We start from the raw sequence: 23,734 nt of genomic DNA on the forward strand, positions 1-23,734 counted from the left end.
AAAACCGACCTTTAAAATGTCGACAGGTCAAAAAATCGACATGGTGTGTATGTCAACATAGGTCGACATGGACACCGTATAAGTGTACGGCATCCCCTCGCATGGCTCGCTGCACACTATTATATTCCTCCTCCAGGACCACTGAGATGGTAAAGTATGAACAAGTCGGTTTCAATGAAAATATTATGAAAAACTCATGTTGACTTCTTGACTTGTGGACATTTTAAATGTTGGTATTCTGACCTTGTCGGTATTTTAAATGTCGGTATTTTGACCTTGCTGGGATTTTGACCGTCGGTCAACGGTTGTCGGTATTTTGACCGTTGGGATTTTGATTGTAGGTAAATTGACCGCATCCCCCTAGGACGTAGGTCGAATCATTACTGCTGCAGGAGGTGTCTGCATGTAATAGACGCCTCCTGCTGAATCTACATACAGCGCTATCACATAGCTATTAGCTAATCCAACCGCACCTGAATGGCCCCCAATGTGAAGTTGGAATGACTGCAGACTAGGAGCAGGCAGGACGCTGAGCACTAATGGTGATTCTGAGCAGCTTGGGAGCTGAACTGGAAGCCAGGAACAGGATAGATCCTGGTAACTTGAGCTGGACAGCAAATAAGCCTTCACATGGCCGCAAGAGCTTAGTCTCAGGTAACATGAATCGATGATCTGAGAGCGCAGAGAACCTGTGTAATTAACAGGAGTAACAGGTGCAGCTCATTAGCCAATTACCTGCAGCTGCAGAGAGACAACCATGGAGTGCTAGGAGCACCAGCAGAAGTAATACTACAGGAACCAACACTAAACACTAAAGGAAGAGTGGTATTGCCACAGATCATAACACCACTAGGAACAATATTTAATCTTCTATAGTACGAGATAACAAACCATGCATGATGATGCTGATGATTCCTCGGTAGATGTCAGAAAACCAGAGCGCTACAGCAAGCAAGGCAAGGGACATAGGCCCTCATTCCGAGTTGATCGCTCGCTAGCTGCTTTTAGCAGCAGTGCACACGCTAGGCCGCCGCCCTCTGGGAGTGTATCTTAGCTCAGCAGAAGTGCGAACGAAAGATTAGCAGAACTGCTCAAAAATCTTTTCCTGCAGTTTCTGAGTAGCTCCAGACCAACTTCTAGATTGCGATCACTGCAGACTGTTTGGTTCCTGCTTTGACGTCACAAACACGCCCTGCGTTCAGCCAGCCACTCCCCCGTTTCCCCAAGTACGCCTGCGTTTTTATCCGTGACGCCTGCGTTTTTCAGCACACTCCCCGAAAACGGTCTGTTTCCGCCCAGAAACACCCACTTCCTGTCACTCACACACCGATCAGCAGAGCGACTGAAAAGCGTCGCTTGGCCCTGTGTAAAATTGCATAGTTTTGTGTGAAAGTACTTAGCGCGTGCGTACTGCGGCCCATACGCATGCGCAGAACTGCCGGATTTTAGCCTGATCGCTATGCTGCGAAAAACGGCAGCGAGCGATCAACTCGGAATGACCCCCCAGGGCCTAATTCAGCATGGAATGCTGCTGATGCCCTGTGCAGTGTGTGCACGCGCAGAAGCCGCACTGTGTGTGCGCACACTGAGATGTGATGGCATCTTACTTGTGCGAACGCCTCTGCCTGATTGACAGCCAGAGGCTGCAGTGTTTAAGGGGCACTGGGCATTGGGGGGGGGGGGGGGGGGCGCGGTTGAGACAACTCAGGCCTTTGCAGGGCGGGCAGCTGAGACCCTAAACATGGTGGGTAGCCACCTGCTTTCACAGCTAGGCTGCGTAGGCAGAGGGCTACCGGCCTGAACATGCACAAGCATCGCCGGCGTGCAATGCTTTTGCATGTGTGCAGGGGGGCTGGATCCGGCATGCGGGGCGGACTTACCCTGTGCTTGGCGTTCCCCCCGCATGTCAGTGTAATGGATCGTAGATGTGAGATTTTTTCGCACATCTACGATCCATGCTGAATTAGGCCCATAGAGTGCTAGATCATATCTTCCAATGCTTACACATGTGGGACATAGTAAACCCAACCCACAATCTATCCAAACCTCACCCCGATTCATGGAAATCTCACCCCTTTCTGCCTAGACCACTTGCTTTCGGACGGAGACCTGCCCCTCATGAGGTATGGTAATCTGGACAGCCTCACCTAAATCGGGACAGTGGAAGATATAGTAGATGGATTTGATCAAAATACTGTACATTACTCATTCCCCCTTTTTGATTTATCTTTACGTTTACTGAGTATGATCACATACCAATAGTTTCGTCCAGCATGAAGAACAAGAGAAGTTGTATTTTGCATAAAATCTGAATTAGAATGCTGCAACAGGAAATTAGTTCCAGTTGGTGACCATGATAGAAACATAGAAACATAAAATTTGACGGCAGATAAGAAACACTTGGCCCATCTAGTCTGCCCCTTTTTATATCCTTTAGGTAATCTCAACCCTTTTTGTACCTTAGTTCTTTGCAAGGATATTCATATCCCTATCCCAAGCATGTTTAAATTGCTCTACAGTCTTAGCCTCTACCATCTCTGATGGGAGGTTATTCCACTTATCCACTACCCTTTCTGTAAAGTAATTTTTCCTTAAGTTTTCCCTGAACCTTCCCCCCTCCAGTCTCAGTGTATGTCCTCGAGTTCTAATACTTCTCTTCCTTTGAAGAATGTTTCCCTCCTGAACTTTGTTAAGACCCTCGGTGTATTTGAAAGTTTTTATCATGTCCCCCCTTTCCCTTCTCTCCTCCATACTATACATAAGATCTTTTAGCTCTTATGGGCACGTTTTGTGATGTTGGCTATGCACCATTTTAATTGCCCTTCTTTGTACACTCTCTAATGTATGTATATCCTTCTGGAGATATGGGGCCTAATTCAGACCTGATCGATAAGTTGCGTTTTCGTACAGTGGGCGATCAGGTCTATACTGCGCATGCGTATGCACCGCAATGCGCAGGCGCATCAAAGCGGATCACTGCTCAGCGATGGGTTTGTGCGGGCATCGCAAGGAGATTGACAGGAAGAAGGCGTTTGTGGTTGTAACTGACCGTTTTCTGGGAGTGTTTGGAAAAACGCAGGCGTGTCCAAACATTTGCAGGGTGGGTTCCTGACGTCAATTCCGGTTGAGCAAGTTCTGGGCCACTCAGAGACTGCACAAAATCTGTTTGTACAGCTCTGCTACACATGCGTTTGCACACTTGTAAAGCGACAATACACTCCCCTATGGGTGGCGACTATGCGAACGTAGGACTACAAAAAAAACCTAGCGAGCGAACAGGTCTGAATTAGCCCCATGGTCTCCAGAACTGGACACAGTATTCCAGATGGGGCCGCACCAATGACCTATACAGTGGCATTATTAGTATTACTTCTTTTTTCCTGCTACTGATTCCTCTCCCTATGCAACCAAGCATCTGACTTGCCTTCCTTATTGCTTTGTTACATTGCTTACCTGCCTTTAAGTCACCTGAAATAGTGACTCCTAAATCCCTTTCCTCTTCAGTAGTTTCCATTATACTGCCATTATTATTATATTTAGCCTTTGGGTTTTTGAAACCCAAGTGCATGATTTTGCATTTTTTTAGCATTAAACTGTAATTGCAACGTTCTTGACCATTTCTCAAGCCTACCTAGGTCATCAATCATTTGTTTTACCCCTCCCGGTGTGTCTACCCTGTTTCATATCTTTGTATCATCTGCAAAAAGCATAAAATAATTGTCAGACTGAACATTCTATGAATAGCATGGCCAGTTCTAGGTAAATATTCAGACCCTCTCTCTGCTGCCGGAGGTTTGTGGCCATAACTTGGATTTATAGCCCGTTGATTAACTTCCTCCCCAATCACTTACCCAAGAATTGCTGCATTGACAGCAGATCAGTCCAGGAAGTTTAACAGGGACGGACTGTGCATAAAAATTGGCCCTGGCATTGTTCAGTGTGGGCACACAGGCATGCTCTGTCTAAGCATACCAACCAAGCAGGGTGCTGAGAGGTGGAGATACTTGGCCAGGTCTCCAGATGGCCATAGCAGCACAATAGACTATCGCCCAGTTCGGTATTTGCCAGTTGACCAGACCGGCTGTGCCTGCACAGGAGAGTCCACTTAAATGGAGGTTTGTGGCTCTCTGGTTACTCATACATTTCACAACACACTCCCTGTAAAGTCTCTAATAAATTCCCATACCGCCATGCACCTAAATACGGTTTTGCACCACAGCTCTATCAAATGTCATTTATTCCACCCCCCCTCCTATTTCCATTAATTCTCATCTGTTGAAAATGAAATTGAAAACACATATTATTGTTATAAATTTGAATGTGTATGATTTCCATCTTTTTGCAGTTTGCATACTTAATGATTGATGCCCGTACCTAACCTACCACCCACTCTCAGAGGAAATTGCCAGCGAAGCAACATGCAAGTAAGTTATTCAGTTTTGCAACATTTAACCTTAGCGCACAGAGCCCCCTTACTCGGTCACACGAATGTAATGCCGGGGAATTCAACGGTAGCGCTCGGATTTCCGTGGTTGGGGTTAAGCGAAATAAATCTAAATTAAAAAAGCAGGACTTGCAATCTGAATGGCGTACTCTGTACATAGCACATCTGTACATCGGCTAAGGTGGAAGAGAAAGGTGCAGTTTAAGCATAAGCGTTAACATGCCAGAATACAGGACAGCGCAGTGAAATCCCAGCTGCTTTCATGTTTCTATTATTCTATAAGACTGTTTGTTTGGCTATACTACTGAAATGTAAAACATTTAAGGCTTGGTTCTTCCCCAGCCCCTCCGAGTAGGCCTCTGTGTTATTCTAGACATTCCACTGCATACCACTCGCACTAAGACCCTCATTCCACTGTGAAACCTAACTGACCCTCCTTCACTAGCTGGTGGCAATCGCAGTGATTTGAGGGATTTATATGCAAGCATCTCAAATGCAGAAATGAATGCTGTTAACAAATCATGATGACTTTTGTAATCTGTTGTGTAAATCTAGGCGTGCACCACTCAATCACTCCAAGTTAGCGGTATAGACCATATAAATACAGTGCAGCTGTTTGTAATGACATCCATTCAGTAGAGATGAACAGCTATGCCTTATAGATTTTATCCACTCAATCACTCATGATACGTTTTGATAGGTGGGTTATTATGCAGAGTCGGATGTGGTTTGAGAAAACCGCTGCGTTAGAGGCTTTCAGTGCACAACTGGAAACATTTATCATAAGTGTCAGAGGAGAGGTGTAACCTCCCCAGGATTTTGGAAGCAAAGTTTCTGGCATTAGAAGCTATGAACAGGCAAAAAGGGGGTGAGTCCTGCACCGTTATAGATCCCCACATATTCTGTATTCTGTGTTATGAGCTTGGAGAAAGTCATCTGCAGGGAAGGAAGGGGGGATGGGGCAGCACGGATGGTGCAATGGTTAGCATTACTGCCTCTCAGCACTGAGGTCATGGGTTCGATTTCCACCATGGTCCTAACTGTGCGGAGTTTGTATATTCTCCCCGTGCTTGCGTAGGTTTCCTCCGGGTACTCCGGTTTCCTCCCGCAATCCAAAAATATACTGGTAGGTTAATTGGTTCATAACAAAAATTAACCGTAGTGTGAATGTGTGTGTGTGTGTGTGTGTGTGTGTGTGTGTGTACATGTGGTAGGGAATATAGATTGTAAGCTCCACTGGGACAGGGACTGATGTGAATGGGCAAATTATCTGTAAAGCGCTGCGGAATATGTGTGCGCTATATAAGTAACTGGTAATAATAATAATTATTCACTGTTGTGTGGATTTGATATACCTGTAATTGACATTGACCACACTTCTCTCATTCTCAGGAATGATGGGATCTCTACCACTCTGTGTGGTCTATACATCATCGCCTAATTTATGCAAAAACAGGTGAAAATTAAAATTTTAACCTACAGTGCTTTTGTATAAATTAAGTCTCATTGCCATTCATTAAAAAGGTAACGCAGGCGATATCACGGATATCCCCTGCTTACCTTTCACTCCCGATCTGGCCTGCTGTTTCCATACACTAGAATGGGACTCAAGCACTGAAAATACATTATTTTCGGAGCTTGACTGCAGAAACATTTGCATCTTCCGATGGTGTTTGTTCCCGCATCGCCTCTACTTCCCTATAGGAAGGAATCCCAGTTGCAAAGAGGTATCGATTCGGATCCCCCGTTACTGCACGTCTCCTTCCGCTGAAAGATTTGCAGGGCAGCTGATTTTCAGATCAGCTATCTCTATGCTGGAGCAATGATGGATTCATCCAGCACCCCGTTGCAAGTTGAAAACAGAATTATTTAGCACAATTGTGACCTGATGCGCCTCGCTGCCTGCGCCAAGCAATCACAGATTGGTTTTGAGTCTCACGGGACCTGGACCGCCTGTTACAGATTCCACCCATTGCACAGTGGGTGGGTATTTTGCTGCGACCACCAGGTTCTTTCACCGCAGCACATGGATCCACGTTGCTGCTCAGGCTCCTACCACCGGCACCTGATACTGCTTGCTGCTGTGTATGCATAGAAACGCTGCTGCCACACCTCCTAGTTGGTGCTGGTAGCTTGGAGACGCTGGACGTAATCCAGAACAGCTGGAGAACAGGATTGCATTTGGCGCATTCCTAGTGGATGAAGATGAAGGCAGTTGTTTGAAGGCAAGATGTTTATTACTCAAATAGTCTTAAAAAAGACTCTTCCTTTGCAAGTGGCATCCAATTATTATTATTATTATTATTATCCTTTATATGGTACCACAAGTGGTCTGCTGCGCATTATAAAGTACATAAACAGAAACCGTATGAACAAAACAATAAAAAAGTGACATACAGTACAAAACATTGCAGAACATGGACATGGTTTATAAACATTGCTGCACAACAGTTATAATACCAAATAAGCAGCAGGGCACCCGATTGCAGAGGTTTGGTGCTATTATTAGCAGTGGGTAGGGGATGATGGTATAAGTGAAGGAAAGTGCTCGTGATAACTTATAGCCTAATGGGGAGAGGCAGATAGTGGTATTTTGGAAGTCATTGAGCTCTTCTATTGCTAATGAATGACTTCGGAGACTGCATGGCTGTACGACTGGAATGGAAAAGCACATTTATTAGGATGGAATCAACAATACTTCTGGTTGTGTAGTATCCAGTGGGGTAGCCAGCTTTTGACATGAGGGTACCTCTCAACCATTCAAATTTTAGCAGGGAAGTGTCCCAGCCCCGCACCGTCACTGCTGCTTTGCGCAGCATAGCAGCTATTAATGGATGCCGCAGTGCTGGGAAAGATTGAGGGCAGCTAAGCAGTGAGTGCTGGCCTTACCCACTAAAAAATTCACCTAGCAGGCATGAAGCCGTATCCCTTTTGCCCATGACAGAAATCCCTCCACAGACTTTTGGAATGTTGGGAGGTATGAGAGGGAGTTCAAAGTTCAAAGAACAGGCGCACCAGATCCCAGCTCCATATTGCCACCGTGTTACATTTTTTCATATCAGTGTTGCAAACATCCTGATACCTGGCCCGGAGGGGCGGTGAGCCCCCTGTCACTCACACTAATCTACCATACTACTGCAGAAGCCTGCTGCACTTAGGGCCTAATTCAATGTTGTACGCTAAGTGACCCGACGGTTAGTGTACAAGTCTGATGGTGGGGACACTGCACATATGCAGGACAGGTCCAGCATCCTTGCAGTGACCCCTAAGCCCCAGCCTGATTGACAGGCTCAGGGCATTTGGGGGCTGGAAGGGGTGGCGACCGGGTCCGTTCCTCAAAATGGAGGCCTCTGTTTTGTGGGAGTGCCGAGCTCAGTGTCTATGCCTGGCAATGCAGATTTACTGACCTCGGCTGCAGACGTGAGACAGAAATCTGAGAAACCTGAAGGATACTCAGATGATTGATGGTCACACAGAGGGATCCGATGGTGCGTTTTGAGACAGTGGATCACGGAAGCAGGCAGTTGTACGGCTACAAACTGTGGAGCTACTGATTGGCCGGAGTGCATGATGTAGGACCCAGTCTTTTTTATTAATGTTATTATGTCTCCACTGGCGCTCTCATTTTTGATACAATATACACTATAGCAGAGTTCCAGACAGCAGACTGCAGCCCCTAAGACCAGCTCCCCATACACCCCTGCTGGATACGTCCCTGGTAGCATCCCATCCAACAAATACAATTAGACCTGTTCTAGGATTGAATTGGCCAGATGATTAGGATAACTCCATCTATCATTGAAAATTCAATTTTGAGTGGAATATCCTGATCTCAGAATATGACGTACCTGACACTCGGCAATCACAAGACCCTGCTGTATGAATAAGTGACTGGATTAGTAGGAGATATATATTGGAGATGTTTATACACAAAGATCCATATATTTGTACAGAAAGGGGGGAAGATACATTATGGTCCAAAAGGGGAAAATAGAAGATTGAAAAATAATCACCATTCAGGTGACAGTGGCACGAGTGTAAACAGCTGAGCCATAAGTGGAAAAGCAAGAGCCTACCATTGTCTAACAGTAGATTACATTGGAAAGTATACAGTAGTTCAAGTGGAATAGTCGATGTAATTACTATATGATATAAAATAATCATTTGGTTTTTTTTACATATAGCACCATATAATGAAGTTAATATTTTTTGTAGGACTATATCAAAAGAATTTGACAGGATAAATGTTCATGGTATTAAAAAAAATGGTCCAATTATTTTATTTATGTACACACAATTATTTTATTTGTGTACATACTACAATTATTTTATTTGTGTACACACTACAATTATTTCATTTGTCTACACACTATGTGGAAGGACATGTATCCAGTGCAGGCTAACATACTTAGTGTAATACTATTTATATTTTTTAACGCCGGTAAAGGGAGGTAAACTGATGTGAAAATAGCAATTATTCTACTAAAACTATGTTTTATGTGTGGTTAAATTGAATTGTGCAGTGATGCATTATTCTTGTGCCATTTAAACAGTAAACTCTATCACTCAAGCTCTCTTCCTATGTGTCTTCCTTGACCCAAAACTGGTCATTATTCCCCACATCCAATCTGTATCCAATTCCTGTTACATAAAAGTAACATTTCCAGCGGGTGCATGTTTATCACACATCATTTCCCGTCCTGCTGTAATTCCCTCTTTACCGGTCTTCCCCTAACCAGATTTTGACCCCTACAATATATAGACTAATGTTTCACATAGTTTACAGTCTACAGTATAAAATACTTATAAAAACATCTCCCAGCTCAATCCTTCTGCTCAGCCTAAGAGCTGAGCCTCTCTCTCATTACCTGCTTCCATTTGGGGTTACTGGGCTATTTTTGGGACGCAGTGGAATTCCCTGCCTTGTACAACAAGTCTTTCTCCAATACTGAAAACCTTCAAGCATTTCCTGCTCAACTCTTTAGAAAATATTTTCCAGGGTCGTAACTAGGGGTGTGCAAGCGGTGCCATCACCCAGGGCACAAGGCAGATGGATGGCACCGTCACTGCTGTATTGGCATCTGTAAAGGTAGCCTGCAGCCGGGAGATACACCTGCGAGCTACCCAGCTCTATTTCCTGCTCACAGCCCCCTTTTTGTGACCTCTGCCCCCAGGGCGCAATATTGCCCTGTGATGGCGCTGATCTTAATGATGTCCTTCCTGTGCTGATTACCCCCCCCTTCTCGCCACGCATGTCACTTAAAACGTATGTATTTTCCCTCTGACTCCCAGATCAATGTCACTGCATGGCCCACAAGGCAATTTTCCCATAGCGCTCTGTCGGCAGTGGCGCCGAAAGGGTGGTGGAGAGGGTACTAATTACCCGGGCCTAGGCTTCTTGGAGTGCCCCATGAAGGGGCCCGGGTCCACATCCCCCCTTCACTTCCCCTACTGACCTGTCAGTCAGCTGTAGCCTCTCTCCCCAGCCCAGCACACGTCGCTGTGTGCTGGGCTGTGGAGGTTTCAGGGAAGCAGCTGCCACTGAGTGCAGTGTCCTCCTCTGCCTGTACAGGGGTTAATGATCACACTGATCGTGCCCCCACGGATCTGCCCCTCTGTAGCACATAAACACTTATTTTTCCCCATGGGTTTTCATAAAAGGGGGCGTTGCCACATAGCTCATGATTAGGCCACGCCCCCATCTTTACCTGGGCTCGGGCAATCTCTCTATAGCCCTGTCTGTCTGGACCAATATGTAATATGTGGCATTTAGCCTCATCTACTAATACCCCTTTCTGACTGGCAGAGCCGGGTCACATCCGGGAATCTGTACACAGGTGCTTCCAAGGTGCGACCTGGTCTGAGACCCCTTTCAGACTTGCGGCCCGACCTGGCATATTGCCGAGTGGGTGGCATCACCACCAACGCTACAGGAGGCGGTGCTTGGAGATGATCATCTCCAAGCACCACTTCCTCCTATGCAGAGACCGGGTACCAGCTTACCGTTCACACTGCATCGCATCCCGAGTCGATTACGGCTTCAACTCAGGTCGCGACCTGTGATGAAATGCCTGGATACTGGACCCAGGATTTTGCTTTAGGACCCTTTCAGACTAAGCAGAATACTGGGTTGATGTGTGTTCACGTGCAATAACCCGGGAAATTTTTGCTAGTCTGAAAGGGGTATAAATGACATTCCAATTGTAAAGCACAACGGAATATGCTGGAACTACATAAGGAAATGTTATTAAAAAAATAAATTATTCTTATAGAATGCAAGCAGTGCCCTCTTACTTTTATGTCTTGTTTTATTACTTTGTTTGTTCCCAAAAGTTTGTATGTACTATATAAATAAAGGGATGTAGTCAGGGTTGCACTTGCCCACCGGAGTGCAGAGGAAACCTGCGGCGGGCACCACTACCTGGGGCCTCACCTTCTCTGGGCACCATGGTGGTCATTCCGAGTTGATCGCTAGCTGCAGTTGTTCGCAGCGCAGCGATCAGGCTAAAAAACGGCTGTTCTGCGTATGCGGCGCAATGCGCAAGCGTGCCATACGAGCACAACGAATGATGTAGTTTTGCACAGGGTCTAGCGAAGCTTTTCAGTCGCACTGCTGACCGCAGAGTGATTGACATGAAGTGGGCATTTCTGGGTGTCAACTGACCGTTTTCATGGAGTGTTTGGAAAAACGCAGGCGTGCCAGGAAAAACACAGGCATGGCTGGGCGAACGCTGGGCGAGTGTGTGACATCAAAACAGGAACTGAACAGTCTGAAGTGATCGCAAGCGCTGAGTAGGTTTTGAGCTACTCTGAAACTGCACAAAAAAACTTTGTAGCCACTCTGCGATACATTCGTTCGCACTTCTGCTAAGCTAAAATACACTCCCAGTGGGCGGCGGCATAGCGTTTGCACGGCTGCTAAAAACTGCTAGTGAGCGATCAACTCAGAATGACCACCCACGTTCCATACAATTATACTGTATATTATACATATGCTACCTTTTACTGCACAGGACTATGGTGTATTTTCTACAGTGCTTTGTTATTCATCTGGTACATCAGAGGTTCCCAAACTGTGTGCCGTGGCTCCCTGGGGTGCCTCGGGACACTTGCATGGGTGCCCTGGGTTGGTGGTCCAGGACCAAAGCAAATTATTCATGGTCAATATAATAGGCAAAACCAGTGCTGATGGCTGCCAGTCATAAAATATGTGGACAATCAGAAACAAATCTTGTCCCTCACCACATAACTGACCCTAAGGATGACATATAAACGTGATCTACTTAATTTAATATTTCTTTCTAAATTTCTCAATAAGAAATTTTTGGCCTAGGGGTGCCGTGAAAAAATTTTCTGATATTCTAGGGCGCCGTGATTCAGAATTGTTTGGAAACCACTGTGGTACATTATAATGCATGCACTAGCAGTATTTACTATATATATTTATCAAGGGGCCTAGCCCAAAAATAAATGTAAATAAATTATTTCAAAACATATAATCAAAATTAATGCAATCTATAAAGTTTCACTGAAGCTGCCTCTATGTATTTTAACAGAATACAGCTAAAATCTTATTTTTTTTAAATAATAAAATACAGGTTGAGTATCCCTTATCCAAAATGCTTGGGACCAGACGTATTTTGGATATCGGATTTTACCGTATTTTGGAATAATTGCATACCATAATGAGATATCATGGTGATGGGACCTAAATCTAAGCACAGAATGTATTTATGTTTCATATACACCTTATACACACAGCCTGAAGGCAATTTTAGCCAATATTTTTTATAACTTTGTGCATTAAACAAAGTGTGTCTACATTCACACAATTCATTTATGTTTCATATACACCTTATACACACAGCCTGAAGGTCATTTAATACAATATTTTTAATAACTTTGTGTATTAAACAAAGTTTGTGTACATTGAGTCATCCAAAAACAAAGGTTTCACTATCTCACTCTCATTCAAAAAAGTCCGTATTTCAGAATATTCCGTATTTCGGAATATTTGGATATGGGATACTCAACCTGTAAATAATTTACTTAGTGGTTATGTATAGGTAATTACTGCGTCCAGTACTATGATGGGGATTGCTGATAATGTTACAGCTTAATGGCTATCAGCTAGTCAATAGTAAAACATAAATGGAACATTTATATCACATTTCCTTCCTTCACAGATGCTGTACTCTTCAAATAATATTATTCAAAGGAAAAGACAATAAATGATTATAGGTAAGTCCATTCAGCGGTCAAAAAGATTAAAAAAATCCCAGTAATGTTTGTTAACTGCGTTTTTCCATTCTAGAAAAACATAATAATTGTCACCCTAAATTATAGTCTCTGTCCTGTGTTTGTCTATGGAAAGATTGAATTTGTGGCTAAACTATGTTGAATGCACAAATAGAACTAACAATAATGGGGATCCAGTCTGAAGATCGACAGTGTCTAGGTCGACAATGTTTGGGTCGACCACTATTAGTCGACAGTCACTAGGTCGACATGTTTTCAAGGTCGACAGGGTTTCTATATCGACAGGTCAAAAGGTCGACATGAGTTTTTCACATTTTATTTATTTTTTAAAACTTTTTCATACTTAACGATCCACGTGGACTACGATTGGGAATGGTAACCTGCCTGAAGCATGGCGAGCGAAGCGAGCCATGCGAGGGGACACGATGCACTAATTGGGCTTCCCGGTCACTGTACGGAGAAAACGACACCCAAAAAACATGAAAAACTCATGTCGACCTTCTGACCTGTCGACCTAGAACATGTCGACTTAGAACCCCTGTCGACCTTCAAACCCTGTCGACCTAGTGACTGTCGACCTATAGTGGTCGACTCAAACATTGTCGATCTAGACACTGTCGTTCCAATGATCCACACCCCAATAAAGGCCCATACACACTAGCAGAGCCATGCCAGCATCGGCAAGTGCATACACACTAGCCGATGCCGGCTGGGAAGGAGCGACGGCGGGGGGTGGTGGCCGGCGGTGTAATGACGGTCATGGCTGTCGTTAACGAGAACCTCCCTTGTCTGTACGTGTTCAGATGAGGGAGGGGTTCATTAACGATGCACGGGATTGCGCATCGTTAACAACATTGAGTGTACACACTGGACGAGATTGTAAAAGATCTCGCTCAGACTGGCCCTTCTGAGCGAGATCTTTTACTTTCTCGTCTAGTGTGTATGAGCCTTTAGATTGGGGGTGGGACCACCCACAATACAGGACTTATCTTATGGGTTAACCCCTTTGCGAGTGGGACTCGCATGTACCTTAAACCTGTAATAATGACAAAGACAATGCACATAGTTTTCCACAGATGGGGGTATCTAATGTCCAGCTATCACACATCTTGTATCAAACAAAAACAGATGGCCCATAATTCAATTAGGTAGGTTTTCTAGTTCTAAAACATGGTAGGCCTTGTTGGGCATTGCTGCACATTGTAAATCCCTTTGTATTAAGCCTCTGATTCAGATTCATATGCATGAGTCCAAAAATCGCAAAAGGGTGACTTTCAGACTATTGCGCAAGCTCTGCGGCCACACAGCATATGCGAGGGCTTCCACAGTGCGATCGCAAAGAGATTAATACAGGATGAGTTTCCCATATCTAAAATGCTTGGGACCAGAAGTATTTTGGATATGGATTTTACTGTATTTTGAAATATATGCATACCATAATGCGATATCTTGAGGATAAGACCCAAGTCTAAGCACAGAATGCATTTATGTTTCATATACACCTTATACACACAGCCTGAAGGTCATTTAATACAATATTTTTTATAATTTTGTGCATTAAATAAAGTTTGTATATATTGAGCCATCAGAAATCAAAGGTGTCACTTTCTTGCTCCAAAAAATCCATATTTCGGTATTGTGGATATGGGATACTCAACCTGTAGTATCTTCTGAAAAAAGAAAGACTTCTGAAAAAGGTATGATTTGTGTGAGTACTGTATAAACACATTTTTAATATTGATGTTTTAATGTGATGAGTGCAAACATGGAAAAATGGGCTCAGCACAGGAGTGAGAAGAGCCTCAGCAGAGAAGGAGTTAATGGACAGCAGGTGATCACATTATAATGGCAGCCAAGGCTCATTTAATAATAATTAATTCTCTGGTATTGGCTTAACGTGGACTCAATTATTTGATGTATAGGCATTCTTGATATCAGCTAATTAATTAATTCAGCTCAAGATAATGAAGACAAAAGTACAAAAGTAAATTGGGAAATCCCCAAGTAGACAAATCTATCAGTCTTTAAATGGGTCATGTTATAATGGGATTGACAGACAACCTATTCTCTTTTTCCTTTTCATTAAAATGCCACGTGGTACCCAAGGCTGCAAGTGATGCCCCTAATGCTACTTTGTTTGTTAAGTTGTATTCTCCGGGGGATAACTGTGTATCCGTGTATCCTGAGAACTCACCTGGAACCGCAGCATTAAGTGGAGCTGAGACTAATGTATCTTACTCTAGTTCCGAGTGAGCTCGGAGCCAGGAACTAGTGCAGGATAACTCATGCTGACTGGACCCAAATGTGGTAAAAGAATAATCATGGGGATGGAGATGAAGGATTTACTATTAACAGGGGGAATTCTAGGGCAGTGTCCTCACGTACCGGTCCTCATGTTTTGCTGTTTTCTTTAATCATTCAGAGGTGAAGGGACCTATCTGATTGGGTTGGTTATTATGTCCTGAGAACATTATCTGTTGAGAAGCCCTGGTGTAGGGTGGATATTGCATGCATAATATGGCTGGGATCCATACTGGTATAATATCTGGGGTATGTGAGCATTATTGGCTGAGCAAGAAGGGGGGTTGTTGAGGTATAAGGCTCCCATCTATGTTCTATGGACTGGGGTTCTCTACTGCTTTGTTCCACAAGTTATGGCAATTACAGGTCAGATATGCAACAGAGTTCTCTGTCACTGACTATTTGAGATTCCCTCATTTAATGTTCCTGAGTTGATACTCTGGATGCTAGATTATATGGATTCTGCTATAGATTAGAATGGATTCTGTTGTAGATATGAATAATCCATGAGGCCTGTAGCTGGTGTTATGGTGTCTGGAAACAATATCACAGATACACTACACAGAATATGGAGCAATAATCTTCTCTCTTATAAGGATGTAAAAGTAGGAAGAGAAATGCAGACGCACACTCCTAGCACTAAGAACACTGATACTAAGAATATTTTAGATAAACCCTCGCAATAAACATGGAGTATAAGTGAAGTTCTTAGCACACATTTGCGCAAATATGCGGGCCCATTTACAGCAACCAGATGACTTCATCATACATTTATCAAGGTCTTACCTTCCAATAGTAGAGCGAAAGGACTAAATAGGACAGGAGAGGGTTAAACTCCTCAGGCTGGGGGCGGACATGGGAAAACCAGTGTTTTAGTAGCCTAAGGGTGCAGAGGGTAGGGGTTGTCTTTGATTTGTATTAGGGAGCTGGCAGTTAGGTCAGCCTCTTTTCTAGAAGCTTTTCCCTCCCTCCCTTTGGTTTTTTTACTCTGATGATGGTGGATTTTTTTAAAAATGATCGATGGTTACGGTGGCGGGAAAGAACGGATTATTACCTGTTGTTGGTTGAGTTTTCTAATTGGTTTGGGTGCGCTTACCTTCGATGACTGTTATAATATCTGCTGGACCACCTTAACAGGGGCAGCCTCACCATCCGGACGAGTGGGTAGTCAAGTGGAGGTTGAGTGGATACCTTTGTTTGGTGTTTTAGTGTTGTTACTTGGCTGGGTTGCTATAGAGCATTGGTTCTCAAACTCAGTCCTCAGGACCCCACACGGTTCACGTTTTCCATGTCACTCAGCAGCTGCACTGTGTATCACCAACTGTCACATTTTAAAAATCTACAGGTGACCTGCAAAACATGAACCGTGTGGGGTCCTGAGGACCGAGTTTGAGAACCTGTGCTATAGAGCATTTAGTGTGAGCTGTTACTGCTATTCTTTCTTGCCACCATACTCTTAATTTCTTTACTCTGTTCTATTAGATATATTAGTTTACTACTTATAAATAAATAGCCGTCCACTTATTTTAGATGTTAAGTATAATTGTATGTCACTGGATAAGTTTAATTGGACGGCCCTCAGCCGTTAAGGGGTTTCGTGCCCTTATCAATGTGTGATTTGAAATGCAGGAACCTTGCTAATTAAAACACCTGAGGGTAAACAGTGTTGGCAGAGTGTTGCGGTGTTGGATAAGGATGTTAGTCCACACAACGGCACTTAACCAGGATGATTGGTTTATTCAGATAACGGAGATAACAGGTTGTAGTATATAGAAGATGTTCTGCAGCAGCAGGAACTCACAGTATACATGTGAAGCAGTACAGTGGTAACACAGCGTCTCAGTACACACAGGGTGCGGCTGCATACACACAGGGTGCGGATGCGGGGTAGACAAGGTCACACACTCAGGAGAGCAGAAGCTACACGTCAGTGCAGTTGTCTCTCCCAGGTAGAACTCTCTCAGACTGTGCACTAAGCACCTCCTCCTGCACTGAGCTGACACTAGGAGGGAAAACACTAGAGCAGGGAAGCTGCCTCTAGTGCTGGGAACGGAGACAGACCACAGAGTGATCCACTGTCTAACAAATAGAAGGGGTGCCAATACCAGAGGAAAGAAGCCTTGCCTACCAGTGTACAATAGGATGTAAAAGTTTAGGTAGTACATGAGCTCCACAGTGGGTCACAGAAGAACACTCATGATGAGTGTATGAGCTGCGACAAATTCAAATGTGGGGTTCTAAGATTTTATATCAACACTCAAATTATAGTATGTATGCTTGATAGCACTATGTATATTATATGCTTGATGATACTATGGAGTTTGTTCATTTAGCATACCTTCCAACTGTCCCGAACACAGTGGGACAGTCCCGCTAATTAAACACACTGTCACTGTCCCACCCACGGGCTGCAGAGTCCTGTGGGCGGGGGAACAGTTGGGAGACCCAGTGATCACCGCTGCTCTGCTCTGCCTTGAATAGGTGCCATCAGAGCAGGGTGTGGAGACTGGGGCTGCCCAGCTGCTCAAAATGCTGAAAACATGGTTCGTGATGAGAGGCCCTGCCCCCTACACATGAGGCCCCGTCCCCTCCACTTGAGGCTCCACTGCCCTTTCGGCCGCGACCATGCCTCCGGTGCGGCTTGTCCTGACCTCCAACAATCAAAAGTTGGGAGATATGATTTAGGTTAACGGGCCCATTGCACATGCGGAAACAGAAGTTTGTGCATCTTTTAAGAAATAGGCCCATGCACCATTAAAGTCCCAGTGTGGTCTTATAGTTTTTGGATCTTTATTGTGGGAACTGACACAATTTTCAGCCCGGCTTCCTCCTTATGGAAGAAGATTCTGAGTGCACCGGGGGAACTGTCTACTCCTCTGGCCGCCCTCGGTGCACATGAGTAAACTAAGTCCAACGCATACTATGGGGCTGATGAGTAAGCATCTTTGAATGGCACAGAAGGCATTTGTTTGTACTGTGCATGCGCACAAAGAATGATTATTCTTCTAGTTGTATGTAAACTCAGTTGGCATTTTCTTTTTACATTTGGAGGGTCGGAACAAGAGAGGAATGGGGATTGCAGCAGGCCCACTATAGAAAGTGGAGTCCATGCAAATGCATCTTATAAAGACCACAACTAAGATACATATGGGTCTGTCAGGAGGCGTTTAACTGGAGGATGCTTGTTCCCTGATGTAAAAAACTGCAGCCTCTTCCGATTGGCTGAGTGCATCTTTATCCCTCCCACTGAAATGCATAATACTATTCATATGGTTGCTGCAATCTTTTTATTAGATATTTGCAATCAGTTTGCAACTTGAATGTATATTACCATTGCTTACAGAAGATAACTGATGTTTGCATGTAATCAAACTTAGTTTATTTTTTTTGTGTCTATATTAGAGATGAGCGGGTTCGGTTCCTCGAGATCCGAACTCCCCTGAACTTTACCTATTTTACACGGTTCCGTGGCAGCCTCGGATCTTCCAGCCTTGCTTGGTTAACCAGAACGCGCCCGAACGTCATCATCCCGCTGTCGGATTCTTGCGAGATTCGTATTCTATATAAGGAGCCGCGCGTCGCCGCCATTTTAACTCGTGCTTTGGTGATTGAACGGAGAGGACGTGGCTGCGTTCTCTCCCTGAAAAGCTCCGTAATCTGTGCTCAGTGTGCTGAAAATATCTGTGCTCAGTGTGCTGCAAATAATCTGTGCTCAGTGTGCTGAAAATATCTACGTTCTCTGCCTAAAAACGCTCCATATCTGTGCTCAGTGTGCTGCAAATATCTGATCAGTGTGCTGCATTGTGGGGACTGGGGACCACCAGTATATAATATATACTTTTCTATAGCTTCTATACTGCTTGTCAGGACACATGGTCACAGTTACACCGCTCTGTACTGATATATACAGTAATATATATACTTTTCTATAGCTTCTATACTGCTTGTCAGGACACGTGTCACCGTTACACCGCTCTGTACTGATATACAGTAATATTATATATACTTTTCTATAGCTTCTATACTGCTTGTCAGGACACACATGTGTAACAGTTACACCGCTCTGTACTACTACTGATATACAGTAATATATATACTTTTCTATAGCTTCTATACTGCTTGTCAGGACACATGTGTCACAGGTACACCGCTCTGTACTAATATACAGTAATATTATATATACTTTTCTATAGCTTCTATTCTGCTTGTCAGGACACATGGGTCACAGTTACTCCGCTCTGTACTGATATACAGTAATATTATATATACTTTTCTATAGCCTCTATACTGCTTGTCAGGACACATGGGTCACAGTTAAAACGCTCTGTACTGATATACAGTAATATTATATATACTTTTCTATAGCTTCTGTACTGCTTGTCAGGACACATGTCACAGTTACACCGCTCTGTACTGATATACAGTAATATTATATATACTTTTCTATAGCTTTATACTGCTTGTCAGGACACATGGGTCACAGTTACAACGCTCTGTACTGATATACAGTAATATTATATATACTTTTCTATAGCTTCTGTACTGCTTGTCAGGACACATGTCACAGTTACACCGCTCTGTACTGATATACAGTAATATTATATATACTTTTCTATAGCTTCTATACTGCTTGTCAGGACACATGTGTCACAGTTACTCCGCTCTGTACTGATATACAATAATATATATACTTTTCTATAGCCTCTATACTGCTTGTCAGGACACATGTGTCACAGTTACACCGCTCTGTACTGATATACAGTAATATTATATATACTTTTCTATAGCTTCTATACTGCTTGTCAGGACACATGTGTCACAGTTACACTGCTCTGTACTGATATACAGTAATATTATATATACTTTTCTATAGCTTCTATACTGCTTGTCAGGACACATGTGTCACAGTTACACAGCTCTGTACTGATATACAGTAATATTATATATACTTTTCTATAGCTTCTATACTGCTTGTCAGGACACGTGTCACAGATACACCGCTCTGTACTGATATATACAATAATATATATACTTTTCTATAGCCTCTATACTGCTTGTCAGGACACATGGTCACAGTTACACCGCTCTGTACTGATATATACAGTAATATATATACTTTTCTATAGCTTCTATACTGCTTGTCAGGACACGTGTCACCGTTACACCGCTCTGTACTGATATACAGTAATATTATATATACTTTTCTATAGCTTCTATACTGCTTGTCAGGACACATGTGTCACAGTTACACCGCTCTGTACTACTACTGATATACAGTAATATATATACTTTTCTATAGCTTCTATACTGCTTGTCAGGACACATGTGTCACAGTTACACCGCTCTGTACTACTACTGATATACAGTAATATATATACTTTTCTATAGCTTCTATACTGCTTGTCAGGACACATGTGTCACAGGTACACCGCTCTGTACTAATATACAGTAATATTATATATACTTTTCTATAGCTTCTATACTGCTTGTCAGGACACATGTGTCACAGTTACACCACTCTGTACTACTACTGATATACAGTAATATATATACTTTTCTATAGCTTCTATACTGCTTGTCAGGACACATGTGTCACAGTTACACCGCTCTGTACTACTACTGATATATAGTAATATATATACTTTTCTATAGCTTCTATACTGCTTGTCAGGACACATGTGCCACAGGTACACCGCTCTGTACTAATATACAGTAATATTATATATACTTTTCTATAGCTTCTATACTGCTTGTCAGGACACATGTGTCACAGTTACACCGCTCTGTACTGATATATACAATAATATATATACTTTTCTATAGCTTCTATACTGCTTGTCAGGACACATGTGTCACAGTTACACCGCTCTGTACTGATATACAGTAATATTATATATACTTTTCTATAGCTTCTATTCTGCTTGTCAGGACACATGTGTCACAGTTACACCGCTCTGTACTGATATACAGTAATATTATATATACTTTTCTATAGCTTCTATACTGCTTGTCAGGACACGTGTCACAGTTACACCGCTCTGTACTGATATACAGTAATATTATATATACTTTTCTATAGCTTCTATTCTGCTTGTCAGGACACATGTGTCACAGTTACACCGCTCTGTACTGATATACAGTAATATTATATATACTTTTCTATAGCTTCTATACTGCTTGTCAGGACACATGTGTCACAGTTACACCGCTCTGTACTGATATACAGTAATATTATATATACTTTTCTATAGCTTCTATTCTGCTTGTCAGGACACATGGGTCACAGTTACACCGCTCTGTACTGATATACAGTAATATTATATATACTTTTCTATAGCCTCTATACTGCTTGTCAGGACACATGTGTCACAGGTACACTGCTCTGTACTAATATACAGTAATATTATATATACTTTTCTATAGCCTCTATACTGCTTGTCAGGACACATGTGTCACAGTTACACTGCTCTGTACTGATATACAGTAATATATATACTTTTCTATAGCTTCTATACTGCTTGTCAGGACACATGTGTCACAGTTACACCGCTCTGTACTGATATACAGTAATATTATATATACTTTTCTATAGCTTCTATACTGCTTGTCAGGACACATGTGTCACAGTTACACCGCTCTGTACTGATATACAATAATATATATACTTTTCTATAGCCTCTATACTGCTTGTCAGGACACATGTGTCACAGTTACACTGCTCTGTACTGATATACAGTAATATTATATATACTTTTCTATAGCTTTATACTGCTTGTCAGCACACATGGGTCACAGTTACAACGCTCTGTACTGATATACAGTAATATTATATATACTTTTCTATAGCTTCTGTACTGCTTGTCAGGACACATGTCACAGTTACACCGCTCTGTACTGATATACAGTAATATTATATATACTTTTCTATAGCTTCTATACTGCTTGTCAGGACACATGTGTCACAGTTACTCCGCTCTGTACTGATATACAATAATATATATACTTTTCTATAGCCTCTATACTGCTTGTCAGGACACATGTGTCACAGTTACACTGCTCTGTACTGATATACAGTAATATTATATATACTTTTCTATAGCTTCTATACTGCTTGTCAGGACACATGTGTCACAGTTACACAGCTCTGTACTGATATACAGTAATATTATATATACTTTTCTATAGCTTCTATACTGCTTGTCAGGACACATGTGTCACAGTTACACCGCTCTGTACTGTTATACAGTAATATTATATATACTTTTCTATAGCTTCTATACGGCTTGTCAGGACACATGTGTCACAGTTACACCGCTCTGTACTGATATACAGTAATATTATATATACTTTTCTATAGCTTCTATACTGCTTGTCAGGACACATGGGTCACAGTTACACCACTCTGTACTGATATATACAATAATATATATACTTTTCTATAGCTTCTATACTGCTTGTCAGGACATATGTGTCACAGTTACACCGCTCTGTACTGATATACAGTAATATTATATATACTTTTCTATAGCTTCTATTCTGCTTGTCAGGACACATGTGTCACAGTTACACCGCTCTGTACTGATATACAGTAATATTATATATACTTTTCTATAGCTTCTATACTGCTTGTCAGGACACGTGTCACAGTTACACCGCTCTGTACTGATATACAGTAATATTATATATACTTTTCTATAGCTTCTATACTGCTTGTCAGGACACATGTGTCACAGTTACACCGCTCTGTACTACTACTGATATACAGTAATATATATACTTTTCTATAGCTTCTATACTGCTTGTCAGGACACATGTGCCACAGGTACACCGCTCTGTACTAATATACAGTAATATTATATATACTTTTCTATAGCTTCTATACTGCTTGTCAGGACACATGTGTCACAGTTACACCGCTCTGTACTGATATATACAATAATATATATACTTTTCTACAGCTTCTATACTGCTTGTCAGGACACATGTGTCACAGTTACACCGCTCTGTACTGATATACAGTAATATTATATATACTTTTCTATAGCTTCTATACTGCTTGTCAGGACACGTGTCACAGTTACACCGCTCTGTACTGATATACAGTAATATTATATATACTTTTCTATAGCTTCTATTCTGCTTGTCAGGACACATGTGTCACAGTTACACCGCTCTGTACTGATATACAGTAATATTATATATACTTTTCTATAGCTTCTATACTGCTTGTCAGGACACATGTGTCACAGTTACACAGCTCTGTACTGATATACAGTAATATTATATATACTTTTCTATAGCTTCTATTCTGCTTGTCAGGACACATGGGTCACAGGTACACCGCTCTGTACTAATATACAGTAAAATTATATATACTTTTCTATAGCCTCTATACTGCTTGTCAGGACACATGTGTCACAGTTACACTGCTCTGTACTGATATACAGTAATATATATACTTTTCTATAGCTTCTATACTGCTTGTCAGGACACATGTGTCACAGTTACACCGCTCTGTACTGATATACAGTAATATTATATATACTTTTCTATAGCTTCTATACTGCTTGTCAGGACACATGTGTCACAGTTACACCGCTCTGCACTGATATACAATAATATATATACTTTTCTATAGCCTCTATACTGCTTGTCAGGACACATGTGTCACAGTTACACTGCTCTGTACTGATATACAGTAATATTATATATACTTTTTTATAGCTTTAT

At 42.4% G+C, this 23,734-nt stretch overlaps 1 long non-coding RNA gene across 1 annotated transcript in view; it reads left to right on the plus strand.

Annotated features, from left to right (window-relative positions):
- The window catches only part of LOC135050156 (uncharacterized), an 876,439-nt gene that overhangs the window by 259,172 nt on the left and 593,533 nt on the right, over positions 1 to 23,734 (plus strand). The window contains exons 4-5 of the long non-coding RNA XR_010241558.1: positions 4,346 to 4,424; positions 12,631 to 12,685. This is a non-coding gene — a long non-coding RNA (uncharacterized LOC135050156). The remainder of the gene's footprint in view (positions 1 to 4,345; positions 4,425 to 12,630; positions 12,686 to 23,734) is intronic.

Source organism: Pseudophryne corroboree, chromosome 2, assembly GCF_028390025.1.
Source record: "Pseudophryne corroboree isolate aPseCor3 chromosome 2, aPseCor3.hap2, whole genome shotgun sequence".
In the NCBI taxonomy this organism is placed as follows: Eukaryota; Metazoa; Chordata; class Amphibia; order Anura; family Myobatrachidae; genus Pseudophryne; species Pseudophryne corroboree.